We start from the raw sequence: 21601 nt of genomic DNA, 5'->3' as shown, positions 1-21601 counted from the left end.
GCTCAAGATATAAAATTCTTCCTCCCCCTTAAAAAAAAAATGACCAAACCATACTGATTCCAGGAAATTCAATTTCCTGAAAAAAATTTATGAATGTTTTATAAGTACTTCTAATAATAATTGAAAATAAGAGATTGTACGACTAGCATGAATATATAATTTGTTAATAAATAATGTTACATACTATTCTATTTCTGAGCAAAGTTCACCTCATAATAAACGAATATCCTTAAAAACATACTGGGTAAAAATACTTAGCAAATGAGTATATCTAATGAAAGAGAAGATCAAGATATAGACAGAAATACTAGGTAATATTGCTAATTTTCCTGTCATCATTCAATTGTTCTGCTAGTATACCAGAAACTTCATGGCAGTTTTAAAGTTATTTTTATCCAGGAGAAAACCAATTGAAAATTACAGTCAATTCTGAGAAGAACATCCTGTAAGCTAGATAAGCCCTGAAATGAAAAGAAAAAAATCTTTTGGTGATTATTATTATTTATTATACATAGGTGCTTTAGAAATCTTTCCATATCACCAAAGACCTCCATCTCAACAAAAAACACCCGGAAGGAAAATAGAAAAGATGCTGATAATTCTATGAGAAGAGTTCTAATACGACTTAAAGCAAAGTCTCTTCAAAAATAACCTTAGGGGGCTTCCCTGGTGGCGCAGTGGTTGAGAATCTGCCTGCCAATGCAGGGGACACGGGTTCGAGCCCTGGTCTGGGAAGATCCCACATGCCGCAGAGCAACTAGGCCCGTGAGCCACAATTACTGAGCCTGCGCGTCTGGAGCCTGTGCTCCGCAACAAGAGAGGCCGCGATAGCGAGAGGCCCGCGCACCGCGATGAAGAGTGGCCCCCACTTGCCGCAACTAGAGAAAGTCCACGCACAGAAACGAAGACCCAACACAGCCATAAATAAAAAAAAACAAAAACAAAAACAAAAAAAACCTTATTCTCCTTGGTCTTTAAGAGAGTATAAATTCAGTTCTACAAAACTATATGGAATCAAAACCAATTTAGGCACAAATGAATCTCATTATATTATTTATGACATATGCATGAATTTGGACTTAAGGATCTTTTAAATGAATGGAGAATCACAGTTTTAAAGGCTTTTCATTTGAAAGTTGTAAATACTGCAAACGTTTTCACCCTACATAGGTTTTAGACTTCCTTAACATTACCATTCGAATGAAGTGACACCTTTCAAAATAAGCTTTTTAAAAAAAAATCCTGATGCACATGCTACCTATTGAAAACATTTTCGGAGGTATTAATTTACATTTAGAGCATCTTGGAAGTAGTCTCATGAAAAATAATATTTTAATTATAATTCTCTTTCATTAACAGAACAGTTAACAATATAGAAAGAATCCCCCTAAGAACAAATGGCTTTTTAACTAGAGCTTCTAAATTTAACTTCTTAGCAAATTTAATTTGCCCCTTTATTATTTCTATATATTTAAATTTCCAGAAAAAGATGTAAAAGTTTTGGATATTGCCAGAGCTGAGAAAAAAAATCTATATAAACATACAGTAAAATTCCACCTCATATAACATATATGCTTTAAATTTCTCTAGTTTGTTTGCGAATCAGGTTAGTATAGCAGAAGTTACCACCTTTTGGGTTCTCTTGCTTCATGTTTTGGCTTTGCTCCTCTAAGTTTCAACAGCATGTTTCTGACAAAACTGGAACTATCCATTCCTGTCTGTCAGAAGTTTCATCAGAGAGATTTATCAGACTGACGTTAGTCTTTAAAGAACACAGAATTTAAGGAACAGTTGAACAGCTTAATGTACTATTCTTTTTTTTCTCTATTTTGTATTTACTTTTTAAAAAAAATAATTAATTAATTAATTTATTTTTTAACATCTTTATTGGAGTATAATCGCTTTACAATGGTGTGTTAGTTTCTGCTGTATAACAAAGTGAATCAGCTATACATATACATATATCCGCATATCCTCTCCCTCTTGTGTCTCTCTCCCACCCTCCCTATCCCACCCCTCTAGGTGGTCACAAAGCACCAAGCTGATCTCCCTGTGCTATGCGGCTGCTTTCCACTAGTTATCTATTTTTAATGTACTATTCTTGAATATGATTTAGTCAGAAATCACATGGCACAAGGGCTGTTAATTACATAGCTGTATTTAATTCTAATTTTCTCATACTTTGCAAAGAAACCAGGATTTTAAAGTTACTAACCTTTCAATGGGTGTACCTTCCAGATGGTTTAATGCAACAAAGAGCTCAGCGAGAACTACTGGCAGCTTCCAGATGCCCATTGCTTCTCAAATTTTCTGAAAAGAATAATTCAGAATTGAAATCAAGAAATTTATTATAGTTCTGATTAATGGAATATTAAACTAGAGCTTACTTTAAAAAAATCTTTTTTAGAACATAATTTCCAAGGATCATACTTTTGATGTAGTCCCTTAACAATTTTCAAATATTTTCAAAATTTTCCCTTACCCAATTTCCTTCTTGAAACAATCTGGAAAATTAATATTATAGAACATTATCCCTTTAGCCTTTCTTTGAAATAAACCATATATTTAATCCCAAATTTGTTCTAATGCTAAATAAATAATACTATCCCAGCAACAGAAAATTCCTTACCTTTTAATGTCTCAGTGTCAGCAATATCAGAAAATACCTTTGTTAGCAAGGAAGCTTCATGAAAAACACCAAGCTTGCATCCACTGGAGCATTTACCCCCCGACTTGCTAACCAGTAATCCAGCTCTTATATACCCTTCACACCTTTCCCAGCTCTGACATCAGGCAGTTCAGAGAGACTCTGTCATTAGTTTCCATCCCTATAGATAGAAAGTACCTCATAGACAGCAGAAGCAGATGGGTCATTATTACATTAACACATCAGTGAATGTTAACGTAGTAGATACAGAGTATCTTGCTGGAATTAATGGTGTGTCACACACAGCGGAAACTTGAATTTGCCATCTTTGTAAAGTACCAGAGTGGATTTTCACGGATTAAAGAGAAGTTTGTAGTAAGGAATTGGTAAAAAGAAGAGATTAAGAATATCAACAATATGCTTATATGCAAAGAATGAAGCCAGGGACATTGAAGTGTCTACCTAAATTCAAATAATGCTAGGGGCTTAATTCCATGAACATTCAGTAGCAGATTGAGATATAAGGGCAAGCTACATAAAAAAAAAAAGACACAGAAGACAATTGAAAGCCATTTATAATGAAGTGGGAAGAGGAGGGTTAAAGGCATAATACAATTTTCAACCCGTAAATTCATTTGTCATCATTTAAATAGAGACACAACTGTAGCCAAGCAGTTTTTTCACTGACATTTTCTATTATCACATAGAAACATCACAATTATTTTGAAGGAAAGATTTAATTTATTTTTTATTTTTTCCAAATTGTTCTTTTTTTCCTGAATTTCTAAGTCATATTTAAGTTAATATTCTAAGTTATGACAGCTTAAGATCATATATAGCAGCTAAAACAAATTCCAACTGTCAGTGAAAATGTGCATGTCTGTATAATCTAGAAAAGGTAGAAGTTCTCCAAGTAAAATTTTAAGTTCTCTGACTTCATATATTTCTTTAAAGCTGAGTAATATAGTTTGAGGGTGTTTAGTAGAGATTTTAGGAGGAAAGAAACAAACTGTTTTCCAATCCTAGTTTTAATTAACAATGATTCTGAAATTTTAGTATTTCTTTGGAAATTACTGGTATTCCAAAGGGAAATATAAACTCACATGTTTTTGAAGAATAATGATTTCCTGTAAGAAGATAATTAATGTATTTAACAAAGTGTATATAATGATATAGAAATAATACAGAGACCCAGAGATGTTAAATAATATGTCCTATGTCACACGTTTAGTTTGAGTTGGATCCTGGACCAGAACTCAGTTTTTCTGATCCATGGTCTAGTGTTCATTTAGACCAAAATGCCTGCTTTTAACCTACATGTTTATTTATTTTCCTAATTTTTTCCCCTCTGAGATGTTAAAGATGACAAACATACATTCAAATATTAATTCTTTCATCACCTGGGAAGTAAATGTTATAAGGAAAATAATGTTCTACCTAAGAAAGGAACAGGTGGACCTGATATTTTTAAGGACTACCAAATGCCATGCACAGTTATTTAACTGATATGTGAGACCTCACTTCATCTGCACACCTCTAAGGTGGGTATCATTTGCCCCAATTGATAAATGATGAAACTGAGATTCAGAGAATATAAATTACTTGCTTAAGGTTGCACAGCTACCCAAGGACAAAGTGAAATTCAGATTCTCATCTGTCTGTCCCATGACATTTATTGCTTTGTTATAAAGGATCTCTATTCCCATAGACTGAATTACCAATTGCTTCTTGTAAATTTTGTATTTTATTATAACTCTTTGAATGATTTTGTTGTAGCTAGACATGGCCTTATGTTGGTTTTGTATAACGTTTGGGTAAGGTCAACATAGACCCCAATCTCAAACAATTTTAGGTCTTACATGCTTCCTATAGCAATGAAAGTCACGCTGGTAGTGATGATTTAGATAATCTTTATGAGGCAACTCCATTATCAGATCCTAAGCTCCTCCCTGCAGGACAAACATCACTATCACTCATTTTTATATTCCCTCTAGCCTTGCTAATCAAAAATGCGAATAAGGTGCTGGTAGCTTTGACATCACACAGGAGCGTTTCAGAAACACCTAATCTCAGACCCCATCCCACATCTTCTGAATCAGAATGTGCATGTAAAAACAGATCTCCTCAGTGGTTATATGCACACTTTTGAGAAAAAACTGTCCTATTGTACATTCCATTCACTGATCGATTCAGTCAGGAGTGATTAAGGACCTACTCTGTGACAGGGGATATTCTAGGTACTAGAGATACAACAGTGAACAAAGCAAAGTTCCTGGTCTCATGCAGCTTAGAGCCTGTGGCGGAAACAAAGATAAGCAAGTGAATAAGTAAATAAATACGCAATTACAAATGGCACATACTGTGGAGAGAATTGACATGGTGGTGAGAGAAAGAAAAAATGGCAGCACTTAACTTGAATCCTAAAGCATGAGAGAAAACCAAGGGAAGAGTGCTGGGGAAATGTTCAAGGCCAGAGAAGCAGCATGTGCGAATGCAAGTGGAGGAACAAGAAAGTGGTAGAAAGATGATGCTGGAGACAGAAGCAGGAGCCCGAAGATGCAGGGCTCAGAGGCTGAGCTGACTTTGGAGTTATTCAGAGGCCAATCCGAAGCTATTGAAGGGGGCCAAGCAGGGGTGTGACTTGTTGTACTCAGCACCTTTAAAACATCAGCCTGACTGCCGTGTGTGGAACGGATCAGAGGGTGGCAAGAGTGAAAACAGGACATCTGTTGGGAGACTAGGTAGTATTCCAGGTGAGAGATGATGAAGGCATGGACTTCAGAAGACTTAGAGAAGTAAACGGCTTCAAATCATATCTGGGGTCATGACATGATGTGGAAAGGATTAGGTATGGGGAACAAATGAGAGGGAATTGAGGATACAGGTGAGTGCCAGGTGAGGATATAATACATAATATGAATGAATGGTCTTCGTATAAAATTTTTAAAAAGTAAAAGATTTTTTAAGTGTCTTTTAAAAAATAATTTCTAGTTTGACCGAAAGTGTGTGTGTTCACAATTTAAAACACCCAAACGGTATTACAATCAAAACAGCAGTCCTCTGCCTTCCTTCTGCCTACCTCTGAATTTTGGGGAGGGGGGAAGCCCAATTGGTGGGCCCATGGGTGGTCTCATACCAGGTGGAGGAGCCATAACGCCTGGAGCTGGGGTTGCTGGGCCAACAGGTGTGGGTGGAGTCCCATGCCTTGGTGAGTCCTGAGTTGGGGCTCCGGCAGTGCTGGGAGAAGCAGCCACTGCAGCAGCGGCTACAGTGCCTCTTCCCTGGACTCATTACCTGTTGGGATGGCCTCCCAACCCCTCGGACAGGACCTGCTCATCCAGCAGGAGCCTGGGGAATTGGAACACTAGCTGGTACACTTCAGTCAGCTGCCTTGCCAACCCCAGGGCCTCTTGTAGTTCCAGCAAGTGGTACCCAAACAATGTCAGTATACTTGGGGGTTTACCCTCCACAGTCACAGAAACCAAGTTCTCTATGTGGCAACCCCAGACTCCAAACCTGCTTTTCTTCATGCTCTGGCTGCTTTGCATTCTTTAACCTGATCTCCTTGATCTCATCCCTGTCACAGAGGATCAAGTTCACATGTTTGTCAAAAGCCTTAAAGATGCCAGTGAAGATTTGGCCGTCTTGCAAGATACATCTCAACCTACAGTTAACGCACTGCAGCACCTTGCTGCTCTTTCCATAGTCATGGTTGATGTTCCCCCAAAGATAATGTCCCCTGGAAGGTTTCAGGATCCTTGAGACCTCAGGGAAGGCTACAGTTAGAGCTATGACGCAGGTTCTCCTACAAACAAGGCAAGCTGGGGCAGAAGCTTCAAAGAGTAGATAGAGCATGGGGTTTTTTTTTGCTCCAATCAGCTACCTGGCTATTCCAGTACAGCTTTACCCACCTCTTGGTGTCTCAGCCAAGAATGTCCATGTCAATTTTGCCTTAAAATCTACCACGGGTACTTGCTGCTGCTGAGATCTCTGCGGGCACAGTGGACACTCTTGATCGCTTGGTGAGGTTGTCCTTCTACGTGTGACTTGAACTTCCACCTCCGGTACGTGCCTGTTCTGTGGTCCGTTTCAGGTGTGAGCAGTCCCTGGCCTGCTCCATCGCTCCGCTGGCTGTTCTTCAAAGCAGAGCATTAGGCATCACTGGTTGCTTCACTCGGCTCCTCCAAAAGTCTTTTGAGGATTAGATTTATTAGTTTAATCTTATGTATTTTTTTCTCACTGGTTTTCCATATCTTTACTTTTTTGAACATCTTAGAAATATCCTAAACTTGATAGACTAACTTTTCCATTTAAAAATCAACTTTGGCAATCATATATTTTCTTAATTTTCAAGATCTCTTGCCTTTTGAATAGCACCTCGGTTTTGTTTCATTGATGTAAACTCCATTCTTATCTACGAGGATACTATTTACAGCTTTCTCTCTCTCTCTCTCTCTTTTTTTTTTTTTTCAATTCTTGTCCCTTTGTGGTCTCTATTTCCTTCAGTTCCTTTTTGTTTACCTTTGAATGTTTGTTTTGGTCTTTGTATTTCTTACTGGAGCTTTCTTTAAGTATCTGATGATCCTTAGCTATCCCTTTATTTATTTTTATATTGTTGTTTCACATCTTTATTTAGGTACTATAGAAATAAAATAAACTGCACATATGTAAAGTGGACAATTTGATTGGTTTTCACAAATTTATACACCCCTGAAACCATCACTGCAAACCATCACCACAACCAGATGTACAGATGTTTCCATCTTCCAAAAAGTTGTCTTGTGCACTTTTGTAGTTTATCCCTCGTTCCACTCCTTCATTCTCCTCTATTCCTTTACCCCCTCGCTGGGCAACCACTGATGTGCTTTTTGTTCTTGTACACGTTTGCATTTTCTAGAATTTTCTATAAATGGAATAGTACAGAATGTACTCTTTGCCTGGCTTTTTTTTTTTTTTTTTTTTTCGCTCAGCGTAATGAATTTGAGATTTCTCTGCCTTCTATATCAATAATTTTCCTTTTTCTTGCTGAGGAGTATTGCTTCTTGTTAACATTGCTCTCTTAGCCTTATGGAGACTGAAACATAAGTCATTATATCTCCTCAGGTTTTTTTCCATCTTGCATAGATGTGTAGCTGTCTTCTGCCTGTAACTTTTCTCTCTCATTCTCTTTGTCTTTGTGGATTCATATTCTTTTTATCTCTTTGCTGTCATTTTAAGATTGGCGTGATTAAATGAAGTCTAACATTGCATGTTGATTCCTTCAAGAAGTATTCCGTGGCTTGGGAAGATATTTAGAATTTTTTCCTAACAAGCTTTACTTTTTATCTTTATTCTTTTTACATTAAAAATAAAATTTCATTCCCTGTTTATAGGCTTCAAACTTAACAATTAATTTTTGATTATAAAAATTTAAAAAGGAGTAAAAAATTGAAAGATATGATGAACTAGTGATAAATAAAACAAAAGATACAAAATTGTTAATATATACAGTATTTACATATGAAAATAGAACACAGTAACAGTTTTTGTGTTAGAGTTCCAGGTTATGACTGATTTTTCTCTAAGCATTTTTTATGTTGCTACATAGTTTTAAAACTATCTCCTTAATGGATTGCCAAACATAGTGTGAAGATGGTATCAGTGTTCTAAACATTCTCAGAAATGTGTTTTAAATCTGTGTTACATGGTGTCAAATAATTCTTCTATTATTCCACTCCACCATGAAGATATAAGTAAGATTATTTTCTATGCAAAAAGCTACAAATTAGCAAGCTGAGTGATTTTCTGACACACACTCTCTCACCTCTTTGTACCACAGAATCACTTTGCTGGAAAGTAATTTAGAATTGCCATTGTTTTCACACCACACGTAGTCATTCTTTCCTGCCATCCTTTAAAATGCAGCATAGGAATTTTTAAGTCCCTAAAGTGAAAAATGCCTTTTCCAACATTCCCTTCACATGTCCTACCAGATTCAAAAGGCATGAATAGTATATTTGTTTGTTTGTTAATTTATTTAATTTTTATTTTTATCAAAGTATAGTTGACTTACAATTTTATAGTTTCAGGTTTACAACATAGTGATTCAATATTTTTATAGACTATATTAGGGTATGTTCCATGTGCACCTGAACAGAATGCAAATTCTGCTGTTTTTGGATGGAAAGTTGTATGAATATCTATTAAATCCGTTTGGCCTAATGTGTCATTTAAGGGTACTGTCTCCTTATTGATTTTCTGTTTGGATGACCTATCCATTGACGTAAGTGGGGTATTAAAGTCCCTTACTATTATAGTATTACTGTCAATTTCTCTGTTAATATTTACGTTATATATTTAGGTGCTCCTATATTAGGTGCATATATGTTTATGACTGTTATATCCTCTTTTGGATTGACCCCTTTATCATTATATAATGTCTTTCTCTGCTTTTTTTTTTTTTTAATAGACTTTGTTTTAAACTCTAAGTAGTCTGATATAAGTATTGCTACCCTAGCTTTCTTTTGATTTCCATCTGCCTGTAATATATCTTTCCATCCCCTCACTTTCACTCTGTGTGTGTCTTTAGATCTGAAATAAGTCTCTTGTAGACAGAATATAGATGGGTCGTGTTTTCTTAATCCGATCAGCCACCCTATGACTTTTGATTGGAGCATTTAATCCATTGACATTTAAAGTGATTATTGATAGGTATGTACTTATTGCCTTTTTGTAAGTTGTTTTCTGGTTGTTTTTGTAGTTCTTCTCTCTTCTCTTCTTTTTTTAGTTGCTTCCCTTGTGGTTTGATGATTTTCTTAAGTGTTATGTTTGGATTCCTTTTTCTCTCCCTTTTTATTTCTATTGCAGGTTTTTGATTTGCAGTTACCATGAATTTCATATATGTCAACATTTAACTATATCTACTTGTTTTAAGTTGATAGTCATTTAAATTCAAACACATTCTAAAAGATATATTTTTTGCTTCCCCTTCCCCCCACATTTTGTGTTTTTGATGCCATATTTTGCATCTTCTATGTCTGTCTCTTAACTGTTTATTGTAGTGATAGTTGAGTTTACAATTTTTGTCTTTTAACCTCTGTTCTAGCTCATTTAAGTGGTTGATCCACTGCCCTTACTATACCTTTGCTGTTACCAGTGAGATTTTTCTCTTCCTATATTTTCTTATTTGCTATAACATTTTCTTTTTCACTTAAAGAAAACCCTTTAACATTTCTTGTAAGAACCATTTAGTGGTCATAAACTCTTTTAGCAGAAAGTTTGTCTGGAGAACTATCTCTTTTTCAATTTCAATTCTGAATGGTAACCTTGCTGGGTAGAGTATTTTAGGTTGTAGGTTTTTTCTTTTCAGCACTTTAAATACACCATGCCACTCCCTTCTGGCCTTCAAAGTTTCTGCTGAAAAATCAGCTGACATCCTTCTGGGGATTCCCTTGTATGTGGCTCTTTGTTTTTCTCTTACTGCGTTTAAAATTCTCGTTACCTTTGACTTTTGCCATTTTAATTATGATACATGTTTGTGTGGGTCTCTTTGGGTTCATCTTGTTTGGGACTCTCTGCTTCCCAGACATGGATATCTGTTTTCCTCTTCAGGTTCAGGATTTTTTCAGCCATAATTTCATCAAACCCATTTTCTGCCCTCTTTTCTCTCTCTTCTACATCCAAGACCCCTCTAGTGCAAATGTTAGTATGCTTGATGTTCCAGAGGTCTCCTGAACTATTCTCATTTTTTAAAAATTTTGTTTTTCTTTTTACTGTTCTGATTGGATTTCCACTATTGTATCTGCCAGGTCACTTACGCATTCTTCTGTATCACCTAGTCTGCTGTTAATTTCTTCTAGTGTATTTTTCATTTCAGTTATTGTATTCTTCAACTCTAACTGGTTCTTTTTTTATATCTTCCAGTCCTTTGTTGAAGTTCTCACTGTGTTCTTCTATTCTTTTCCCAAGTTCAGTTAGCATTATTATTATTGCTTTGAACTCTTTATCAGGTAAATTATTTATCTCCATGTCATATAGGTTTTTTTTTCCGTTTTTTTTTCTTGTTCATTCATTGGAAGCATATTCCTCTGTCTTCTCATATTTCTCTGTCTCTATGAAATTAGGTGAAATTGTTACCTATCCTGGACTTGAAGGTGTGTCCTTGTGTGGGAGAGTCCCTATGCAGTCTATCTGTGCCCAGTGGCTTTGGTGGGAAAGATGGGTCTGAAGTGAGCACAGGCTGTGACTTCTCCTGGGTTGTGCTGGCAGCCACGACATTGGTGGGAAGTAAGGTTGGAGTCGGAGGGGCTAGAGTTGGAGGCAGGTGCAAGCCAGGGCTTCACCTAGGTTCAGTGGTGGTCACTGCCCTACTGTGGGTGGGTCCGGGGCCCTGAGGCACTGAGGCTGCACTTCTTAGCTGTCTCTGGGTCTCTGCCTTGCTCAGAGGCAGGGTCAGGGCCCAAGGAATTTGAGCCACACTTGGCTATAGGCAGTGCTGGCCCTGAGCTGGCTCTGCTCTTCCCTGGTGTGTGCACACGCATTTGCAATGGTGATCTTTGCCCTAGTGGGAGAAGTGCTGGAGCAGACCAGGCCGGAGCAGGAGTTCAGTGCAGGCTGGAGTGCACACCGGGGCAGTTCTGGCAGGCTGGCCAAAGCCCCTGGCAGTTTTCAATCTGATGTCTCTGTGCTGGGCCTGAGAGCAAGCAAGTTTGTTATGCACTCTTCAAGAGGGTGCAGGTTCTGACCAAATCTCTTCTCTTCCCTTCCTACCAAACTCCATGTGGTTTATTCTTTACAGCCTTCGTTGTAAAAGAGTTGTTCTTCAGGTTGTTCTCAGCAAGAGTTGCTCTGTATGTAGTTGTAGCTTTAATATGTTCATGGGGGGATGGGCGCTCAGGGTCTTCCTACTCTGTCATCTTGATCCTGCCCCCTCATGAGTAGTATTTTGAAAAGAGACAGGAGCCAACCCCATTCCTGCTGAAGTTTAGGGGAGTATGAACAATGCCTTCTCACTCAGAGCTTTGTTTTATTTTTATGCTTTTGTGGTGAGTTCAGTGTTTAATGGCTTGCAACTTTATATTTTAAAAGTGTCTCAAGAAACTATCTTAATGAATGCTTGGACCAAATTTTGGTAATATTAAGCAGTATAGAATAAATGTTATTATTAATATAACAGAACTAATCCCAAAGATATCTATTATATTAAGAAATACATGGGCTTACCTTACTTACTAAAAGAAGGATATTTCAGATAACCCACAAAAAAAATCCCAACTGTATGCTCTGTATAAAAGACATACTTTCCATCCTGTTTTAATAGTTTGAAAAATGATGCATTTTTAAGGACTTCTAAGATCCTGTTAATTCAGACATATGGATTAGGAGCTTTTGAAAGGCCTGATGTTCCCCCAAAATCAAAACAAAATAAGCACACAAGCAAATGAACAACAATCTCTGAGTTAGAAGAGACTGCCAGGAGAATTTAATTTACTCTCCTTTAATGCTTGAATTATTCATTCAATAATATTTGGAGCATCTGTTGGGTACTAAACTCTTAAGTATAGTCTAGTTTGCAATTGGGGCAACTAAATAAAAACTAGCAATGATGTTTTCAACCTGCTGGAAAAAATACCACAAACTGACTTAAACAACAGAAATTTATTGTCTCATTGTTCTGGAGGCTGGAAGTCTGAGATCAAGATGTTGACAGGATTGGTTCCTTCTGAGGGCTGTGCTATATCTTTCCCCACCTTCTCGTAGTTTGCTGGCAAATCTTTGGTGTTTCTTGGCTTGTAGAAGTGTCACTCTTATCACAGTCTTCATTTCCATTTGAATTCCCTTGTGTGTATATGTCTCTGTTTCCAAATTTCCTTTTTTTTTTTTTTTTTATTAAGACAACAGTTATATTGGATTAGGGAACCAAACTACTCCAGTATGACTTTGTCTTAACAAACTACAACTCCAGTGACCCCATTTCCAAATATGGTTACATTCTGAGGTACTATTAGAACTTCAACTTATAAATTTGGAGGGTGGGGAAATAATTCAACCCATAGCAGTTGTTTTCTAGAAATTCTGCAAAAATTTTTGTTTGTGTGTTTTAAATTCTCTCCTCTAACTCAAAGGTTTTCTTTCTTTCTTTTTTTTTTAGTCTTTCTCAGTGGAGGAGTTTCTTTTATTGTTTTGTGGTCAAGCAATATTTTCTGTGTTATTTATATTTTAGACTTTATTAAATTTTTTTGTGATCAGATACATGGTTAGTTTTAGTAAAGCTTCCATAAGCACTTGGAAAAAGCTGTATTTTCTCATTCAGGTACAAAATTCAATATATATCCATATCACCTCCTTTATTGAAAACATTATTTAAGTCTTCTGAATCCTTTCTTATGCTTTTCATTTTGCTATGCCTTGGACTTGGGGGGAGAAATAAGTTGCTATTGTTTATTTCTCTCTCTGAATGTCTCTGCCTATCTATCTTTGCATTTCCTGAATTTCCTGCTTTATGAAATTGCCGTACTCCCACTGGGTGCATAGAAATACATAACACATCTTCACTGTGAATTGTTCTTTTTAGTACCTTTAACATGCCTTTTGCTCTGAATTTTAATGCCTTTTGCTCTGAATTTTACCTTGTCAGATATTATGATCATGACTTCTGCTATTTCTTTTTTTTTTTTCTCTTTTCTTTTTTTGGATATCATTGCCAATTCTTTTATTCTTTCTGAATAACTTTGTATTTAGTGTGTCTTTTATACACAGCATAAAGTGGGGATTTGTTTTGTGAGTTATCTGAAAAAATATCTTTCTTTTAATAAGTAAGTTAAGTTCATGTATTTCTTGATATAATAGATATGTTTGGTCTTAGTTTTGTCATATTAATAATGACATTTATTCTATAGTGCTTAATTTATCAGACTTTGATCCAAGCATTTTATATATATTATTTAATCCTTACACAAATCCTCATTTTTAAATATATGATGAAACTGAGGTACAGAGAGGATAGTAACACACCCAAGGCTACAGAGGGAGTTAGTGGTAGAGCTGGGATTCAAATTTAGTCTAGTTCCTGAATCTTGTCTTTTATTGACTGCATTATATAGCCTCTTTATTTTGTACTTTTTATGCTAACTCTGGGTAATTAATTTCCTAAGATTGATTTTTCAATTCACAAATTATCTCTTTCATCTGTATCTGATATGCTGATACCCATTCCGTGTGTTTTTAATATCAAAGATTAAGTTGTTCTAGTTTTAAATACGTCTTGGTCATTTTTAAGAGTCGTTTTAGGTTGATTTAAAAACAGTGCATTTATTTTGTTTTTAATCATTTCATAGATGGTCAGTCAATATTGTTTATCTGATTATCTCAACATATTTTCCTTGGAAATTTGGTCTGTATTTTGTTTCTGATGACTCTCAGTGGCAGTGGCTTGATTTGTGTTTATAAGATCATATGCTCTTTTTTTTAAATTCTTTTTTTAAAATTAATTTATTTATTTTTGGCTGCCTTGGGTCTTTGTTGCTGCGCACAGGCTTTCTCTAGCTGCAGTGAGCGGGGGCTACTCTTGTTGCGGTGCGCAGGCTTCTCATTGCGGTGGCTTCTCATTGTTGTGGAGCATGGGCTCTAGGTGCACAGGCTTCAGTAGTTGCAGCACGTGGGCTCAGTAGTTGTGGCGCACGGGCTTAGTTGCTCCACAGCTTGTGGGATCTTTCTGGACCAGGGCTCAAACCTGTGTCCCCTGCATTGGCAGGCAGATTCTTAACCACTGCGCCACCACGGAAGTCCAAGATCATATGTTCTTCAACTAAATCTGTGGGAATCCTAAGCGCCCATATTGGGGATGCTCCCTTAGAGAGGATATGGTTTATTTGCCACTGTCCAGAATTTGCTGACATCTGAGATCACTTAAGCTCCAAGGAGGGTCAAGGTAATACAGGAGACTCACATTAGCTTCCAACCTTGAGACACACCCAAAGCTTAGGACTTCAAGATCTCAGGACTCCTATTATTATTTGTTCCCATAGAGACTTTCTTTCACTTACTGTTTACTCATGGCTCTCTGCTCAGATTTCATTTCATTGCTTCCCCCATCACACTCAGATTTCCTTTCCTTCTTGTGAGATTAGCCATGCCTTAAAAATGTTTGTCTTAATTTGTCCAGGTTCTAGTTGTCTTTTAGTGGGAGGGCCCTTCAGTATAACTTCATACTACAAAAGCAGAAGTGTGTATGCATATTTTAAGGACTTCCAATCTATATAGTCAAATTGCCCTCTAGAAAGCTTATAATAATTTACACTCCATTAGCAGTGTACTAGGATACACTTTATTCTTAAGTTTGCTAACACAGCATATTGTTTAGAAAAAAAAAATACCCATAAATCACAAGAAAATGGAAAGTAGTATCTTTATATTAACGTAAAATTTTTTTTTTATTTTATATTGGAGTATAGTTGATTTACAATGTTGTGTTAGTTTTAGGTGTACAGCAAAGTGATTTAGTTATACATATACATATATTTATTCTTTATCAGATTATCTTAACTATTTTTAAAAATTACTAGTGAAGTTTAAAAAAATTTAAGTGTTTCTTCGGGTCATTTATGCAATTTATTTTTTAATCACTTAGACATATGGATTTGGATATCAGGATAGGTCTGATCTGGATATAGAAAGTCTTAGACATGGATTATATAATCCAAGGAGAGCATGTACAACAAGAATAAATTACGACAAAGTATATCTTAGGAAACATCAAAATTTATGAGTCATTTTGAGGAGTAGGGGCCAGAGGAAGAGATGGGAGTGCTCAAATATGACTTATTGGGAGAAAAAAGTGATGTCAGAAATCAATGAAAGAGAAAGTCCAAGAAGGAAAATCTTGGTATGAATGTCACATTATGCAGATAAATAACATAGGATGAAGACTAAAAAATAGAAATTTGAGGTCAGCCAGTAAAAGTTCACTGCTGACTATAACTTGGGTGCATTCAATGCTTGGTATGGACAGACACAATATAATGGCATAGCGTGACAGTCCTGAAATGTTACTGATATAGATCACTGGATCTTAACATATTGAGAATCAAGCATCCTTTTAAGACTCTGATGGGGAAAATGAGCTCTGTTTTTCTGGAAAATGTGGATTTGAACATGCAATTTAAATTTTGAGCACAATATCTAGAAATTCATATTCCCTCTGACAACCTCCTTTATATAGATTCCCCTACTGTAACCTCATGGCAGACTTTTGATCATAAAGGCAAGAAGAAAGACAGACCAATAGCTTCAGGAGAGGTTAGCGTTAGGTTAAGATAACAGGTCAAAAAAGGCCTGGCACTTACTAACTACATATTCAATAAATGTTTTTTGACTTTTCAGCAGGATAGGAGAGTTTGGTAAGACGGGAGAGGGAAAAGATAATTGTTGGTATAGTGTCCCCAGAGAACTGGGAGGCAATGGGATTGTGAATATAGTGGAGAGGATAGTCTTATGGGGATGAGGGAAGCAGACATTAGAAATGTGTGTTTTTCAGAAACTGCTTTGAGTCAGGCATTGTGTTAGAACATGTTTGTACAATACCTCACTTAATCTTTAAACAACCCTGTGAAGTAGGAAATGTTAGCTTTTACAGATGAACATTTGAATGTTTAGAGAGATTACATAACTTTTTCAAATTCATGTTAGAAAGTGGCAAGGAGAAGAGTCTAACCTCCATGTGTCACACAACAAAACTGCCACACCTGGTACAGTTATACAGAAATTAAGGAATTAATTACTATCGCTAAGATTGGACTTGGAGGGGAGGGAAATTTGGGAAATTGGAGTCTCTATTTTCATTGTCAAACTGTTACCAAACTCAGGTTCAGCTGTTCGCAGGTTGAAAGCCAATAAGTGAGAGACAAGTGTTGGTGGGAAAAGGAAAGCTTGCTTTATTCAGAAGGCCAGCAACCTGGGGAGAAGGTGGACTTGTGTCCCAGAACCAGCTTTGAAGATTCTGCTTGGCCATGAAAGTTTTTAAAGAGAAAAAAGAGGAAAAAAATCTCAGTTAATCACTGAAGTAGGGGGTCAGATTCTTTACCATCTTCCATAGTGTGCAGGCTTGTTGACTTCTTGTGATCTTTCTTTAGATGCTATCTTGTTCATGCAGTCAGCTCACAGGGTTACTGAAGGGGAAGCTGGAGGAAAGATCTAGTCCTCCGTTAATTACTTATTCTTCATTCCTACTTCTTCAATCTAAGAAAAAAATCAACAGGTTAGACAAGGCATGGTGTGATCAAAAGATTTGAGAGGTGTGCTGGGGTGGGAGATTGCTGAAGTGTGGAGGCACCTGGTATAAAGGTTAAGTTAAAATACAGCTTTTGCTAAAGTGACAACAAAAAGGGCCTCCTGCAAAGAGCTGCTTCCTGCAAAGGGCTGCTTACAAAACGGCAGAATGATCCACTGAGAATGACCATTAGCCTGGCCTACTCCTCTCTACTGACTTGTCAGCACTGTCCCTTGGATGCCTGGATGGATGTCACACAGTCCTGCAGCCCCTGGGCCCTGCATCCTGCCCCACTCCAGGTCTGACAGCATTGGAAGCTGGGATTGACGCAAACCTCTGGGAAAGAGCCAAGTTGTTCACAGGAGATTTTCAAATATGAGCTAAATGAAAAGGGAGAACAAAAAGAACATAAAAGATCCATCAGAGCAATCATGTATTATTTCTTACCAAAGCCACCCAGCTTTGATTTTATTTTTGTTGTTAGTTTGTTTTTTCCTAAGACCACTCAGTGAGTACAGAAAGAAGCTGTGGAATTGTCCATGTTGTAGAAGCCTTAGGACTAACTTTTTTCCCCTCTGTACAATATTACCGTCTATTTTGGTTCAGCAGATTATTAGCTATTTGAAACCTTATTTACATTTTTTGTTTTGTTTTATATTCAGGAACACTTCATAAATAATATTACTTTTGTTGTTTGTATTTGAGTTTTATTATAATTTGATCTAAAGCTAAGTAACTTCCAAGCTAAGTTGATATGTGATAGAAATTAACTGGTTCCAAATAGTCATTTTTTGTTGCTGTTGTGAATACTGTGGTTGGATATAATTATAGAGATGAGTTTTAAGGGATAATGTGTATAGTCAAAAGAACTCTGGTTTAGATTTGATTATTTAAGCAGATCTGATAATAATTTGAGAGTGATACTCTGTGATTAAGTTGTAACACTGCTCAGAGAAGTGGCATATGATTAAGGTTGAAATCTAGCTATTTTATATTCACTGTTAAAAAAGTTTAATAACCTATGCCAAAAATTCCTTTAAAGATTAGTGGTTTCCCTCTAAGTGTAAATTGATTGGTTGACAAAATTGCCAAGTTCACTGAGATATTTTTACCTACATCCACTCATACTCCTCCCATCCCCACTCCCATGGAAACAGTCAAACAACCAATGAACCAACCAAACAGCAGAGGAACAGGGAAAGAGTATTTTTATTTTAATGTGTTTCAGCATAAATGGATTGAAGCTATTTGTTGCACTAGACTTTTGGCTGTGGGTGGAAAAGCCAACATCTATGTATTCTGAAAATATACGGTGAGTTTCAGAGTCCCACCACAACAAAGTGTTATGTGTAAACAGCAGATGACAGACAAAAAGGAGTGTTTACCTGTGGGCAGCCATGAAGGGCTCATTGAGAGTGAGTGATGTTTTTGGACACACACTCAGCCATAAGATCACCCTTATTAGGAAGACTCAAAATGTTCAATTTAGAGATTCCCTCAGTCAGATGACCTAATTGAAATCACATGAAGGGAGAGATGTAGGGTAATGATCCAGTTACTGGGAAAATAGAATAGGATTAGTTGGGATTTTACTGACACTACAGAAATGGGGCCACCAGACTAAAGCCCCTTAGGGCTTAGAATTTCATCTAATTGCTACCATGCACCCCTCCTAATCCTTCCTCTCTTTGCATTTCCAGAGATAAATTCAGTTTTGGCGATGTAGGTCTGGACTGAAGTGCTTGGTGAAGTACAATTCTAAGCTGTCAATCTTTGAAATAAAACAGCAAACCTTCCTTTTAAAGACTATCCTGAAATGCAAAGGGAGGAAAGGCCAGGAGGGCTGGATGATACCAATTAGACAAAATTCTAAGGGGTTTGTCATTAAAGCCCTAAGGAGCTTTAGTCTGGTAGCTCCGCATGCAATGGAGGACGTTATGCTACAGGAAATAATCAACCAGTCACGGAAGGACAAATAAGGTGTGATTCTACTTATATGGGGTACCTAAGATAGTTTAACTCCTAGAAACAGAGCAGAATGGTGGTTTCCTGGGGCTGGGAGCAGGGGGAAATGGAGAGCTACTATTCAACAGGTATAAAGTTCCAGTTACACAAGATGAATAAGTTCTAGAGATCTGTTGTGTAACATTGTGCTTATATTAACAATACTGTATTGCATCCTTAGACATTTAAGAGGGTAGATCTCATGTCAATTGTTCTTACCACAATAAAAACAAAACAAAGCAAAACAGAAATAAAATAAAACAAAAATAAAATGTGGACTGTTAAAACCAAGATAAAACCAAATCAAACAAAAACCCCAGCAAGCGATTAAGAGGCCGATGGCAATTGGAGACCTGCCATTTTCTGTAACAATATAGGGATCTGAGGGCATCTTGAATCCCTCTCAATCTGTCCTACAGATTTTGTCCCAAGATTTTAAGTCACAGACTGTCAAGACTTCTTTGAAACCCAGGAGAAAACTCCTAAGGCCAAGTTCAAATCAGTACAAACTAAGACCCAAAGGCCAAGGGCATGTTGGTGGGCTTCCAGGGCATTTGTCTGATCTCAGTTATTTGGGGACATAAGAAAGCCTGGTGTTGGTGCATTTCAAATAGTCCCTTGATTCACGGTTCCTTCCAAAACTTTTAACATTTTCCAGTAATGTTTATAAGTATTGTAAGGCATTTTAGAAAGTGCAAGACACCAAATGTGTGTTGTTTGTGGAGACACTTTGAACTCTCCTGAGCTGGGTGAGAGTTTTCTTTAGGTCTGAGGCCCAGGAATATGTTGTAGGTGAACTAGAGACCACACTTTGAGAAACTGCACAAATGAAACAAGACAACTTGCTTTTCATCGTCACCACACCCTGAACTCTGTGACCTCCGGGCTTGTACCTCTCATGTTATGGATGGAGCACGGTTCACTGTGTCATGTAATTGTCTACATCTCTTATCTACTGGCTTCTAAGGTGCTTCAAAGTGAGGGGTACTGATTGCTAACTTCTCATTACCCAATGCCTCTTAGCAGAGTGCCTCGGACACATTTAGTCACCTTGTTATTTTAGTGTGATGTCATATGTGTTTCAGTTTTTCCCAGATTCTTGTTTGCTATTAATAGCCTTTATTTTTTTGTTTGTGGTTGTTGCTCTAAACTTTAATTTTTTAAATATAGGTATTTTGCCTCGAGTTTTATGTTTAGAAATAACTTTTTCTCCATCATAGCCTATAAATGGTCATAAAAAATTCCTGCTAGAGGTTCTTTGTGCATTTCATTTGGGATATGGAATGAAGGGAGAATTTAATTTTTTTCTTATAGTAATCAACTATCTCAAAGAAAAGTAATAACACTAATAAATAATTGAGTTGAATGGATAATAAAAATAAAGAGATAAAGAGTCATATGGCTTGATCATTTGTGGCTTGATACAAGATTCAGTGAATATTGGGCCTGAGGACAAGGAATGATATATGTAAATTCCTACTTATTCTGGCAGTCTGAAGACATGTTACACTAATGCAAGACCAACCATTCATTTAGTCATCTTTGATTTGGTTGAGATTTCTTGAATCCACATTTTTGAACTGCCTAGTAGTAGGTAGGTAGTACACGTTCCAAACTCAGCACCAACTGGGAATTGTGGGTATAAAAATATGGTAAAACCATAGGCTGGGCAACAGCTGAGACATGAAACAAGAAACGTTTCTGATCAGTAAGAATGGTACTTACATTCTTATGGTGAAGTACAGACAATTATTGCAAATGCAGGTAGAAAAGCTCATGAAATGGTCTGAGGTTACTGATTCACTTCAATACCCAACCCACTGCTTTGCACCCTTTGTACCAAATAAATTGCACTTGAGGAAACAGATCAATTTGGGCTAACTTATGTACCAACAATGAAGTTTTAAGCAAGTTTTCTTCAAAGTTGTTTCCTTTTTAACAATCAACTTTTTTCCAATTCAAATTACCAAAAGAATGACAATTCCTCTGTACCTTAAAACACTCTTCACCTTTCAAAATGATACAGTCTTGACAGATGGGCTATAAATAGTGGCTTTTCCCCCTGTAGTTCAAAATAAGTCTGAACTTGGGATCAGTCATATTACTAAGAGCTTCCCACAAGGAGTGAAGGAAATGCTCTACCTTACGCAGGTGGATTTACATTGCAATTACCATAAAATACAATGAACCTACTATTAATGTCACAATGGCATGTGTATGGCTTGCTAGCTCATCTTGTTTCCAAATGAAGTGTATTGGAAAATGTGGGTGTTTCTTTTCCAGTGGAGTGGAGCAGACAGCCTTGGTTATATCTTTGCAGATTCAGAATATACAGTATCTGATGATATTGGAGTTTGGGTCACACAACAGGCCAAATTCCAGGCAAAGGGAAACTGCTTTGGAATCTATAACTAGTTTTTTGCTTTGCTTTTTAAAATAACTAGGTATTTATCACTGCTGGGAAGATGTCTATACCAAAGGTTTTGCTGAAACTGGGTTAAAAAATAGTCATATATGCAAATACCATATGATATCACTTATATGTGGAATCTAAAATATGACACAAATGAACTTATCTACGAAACAGAAACAGACTCACAGACATAGAGAACACACTTGTGGTTGCCAAGAAGGGGTGCGGTGGAGGAGGGATGGATTGAGAGTTTGGGGTTAGCAGATGCAAACTATTATATAGAATGGATAAA

At 36.8% G+C, this 21601-nt stretch overlaps 2 pseudogenes; both read right to left on the bottom strand.

Annotated features, from left to right (window-relative positions):
• Window positions 1-5691: 5691 nt before the first annotated feature.
• Window positions 5692-6502, bottom strand: LOC118902041 (annotated as a pseudogene).
• A 48-nt stretch (window positions 6503-6550) lies between these two features.
• Window positions 6551-6767, bottom strand: LOC118902600 (annotated as a pseudogene).
• Between the last annotated feature and the right edge of the window lie 14834 nt (window positions 6768-21601).

Source organism: Balaenoptera musculus, chromosome 10, assembly GCF_009873245.2.
Source record: "Balaenoptera musculus isolate JJ_BM4_2016_0621 chromosome 10, mBalMus1.pri.v3, whole genome shotgun sequence".
Lineage (NCBI taxonomy): Eukaryota > Metazoa > Chordata > Mammalia > Artiodactyla > Balaenopteridae > Balaenoptera > Balaenoptera musculus.
This window is presented reverse-complemented; position numbering and strand designations above follow the sequence as displayed.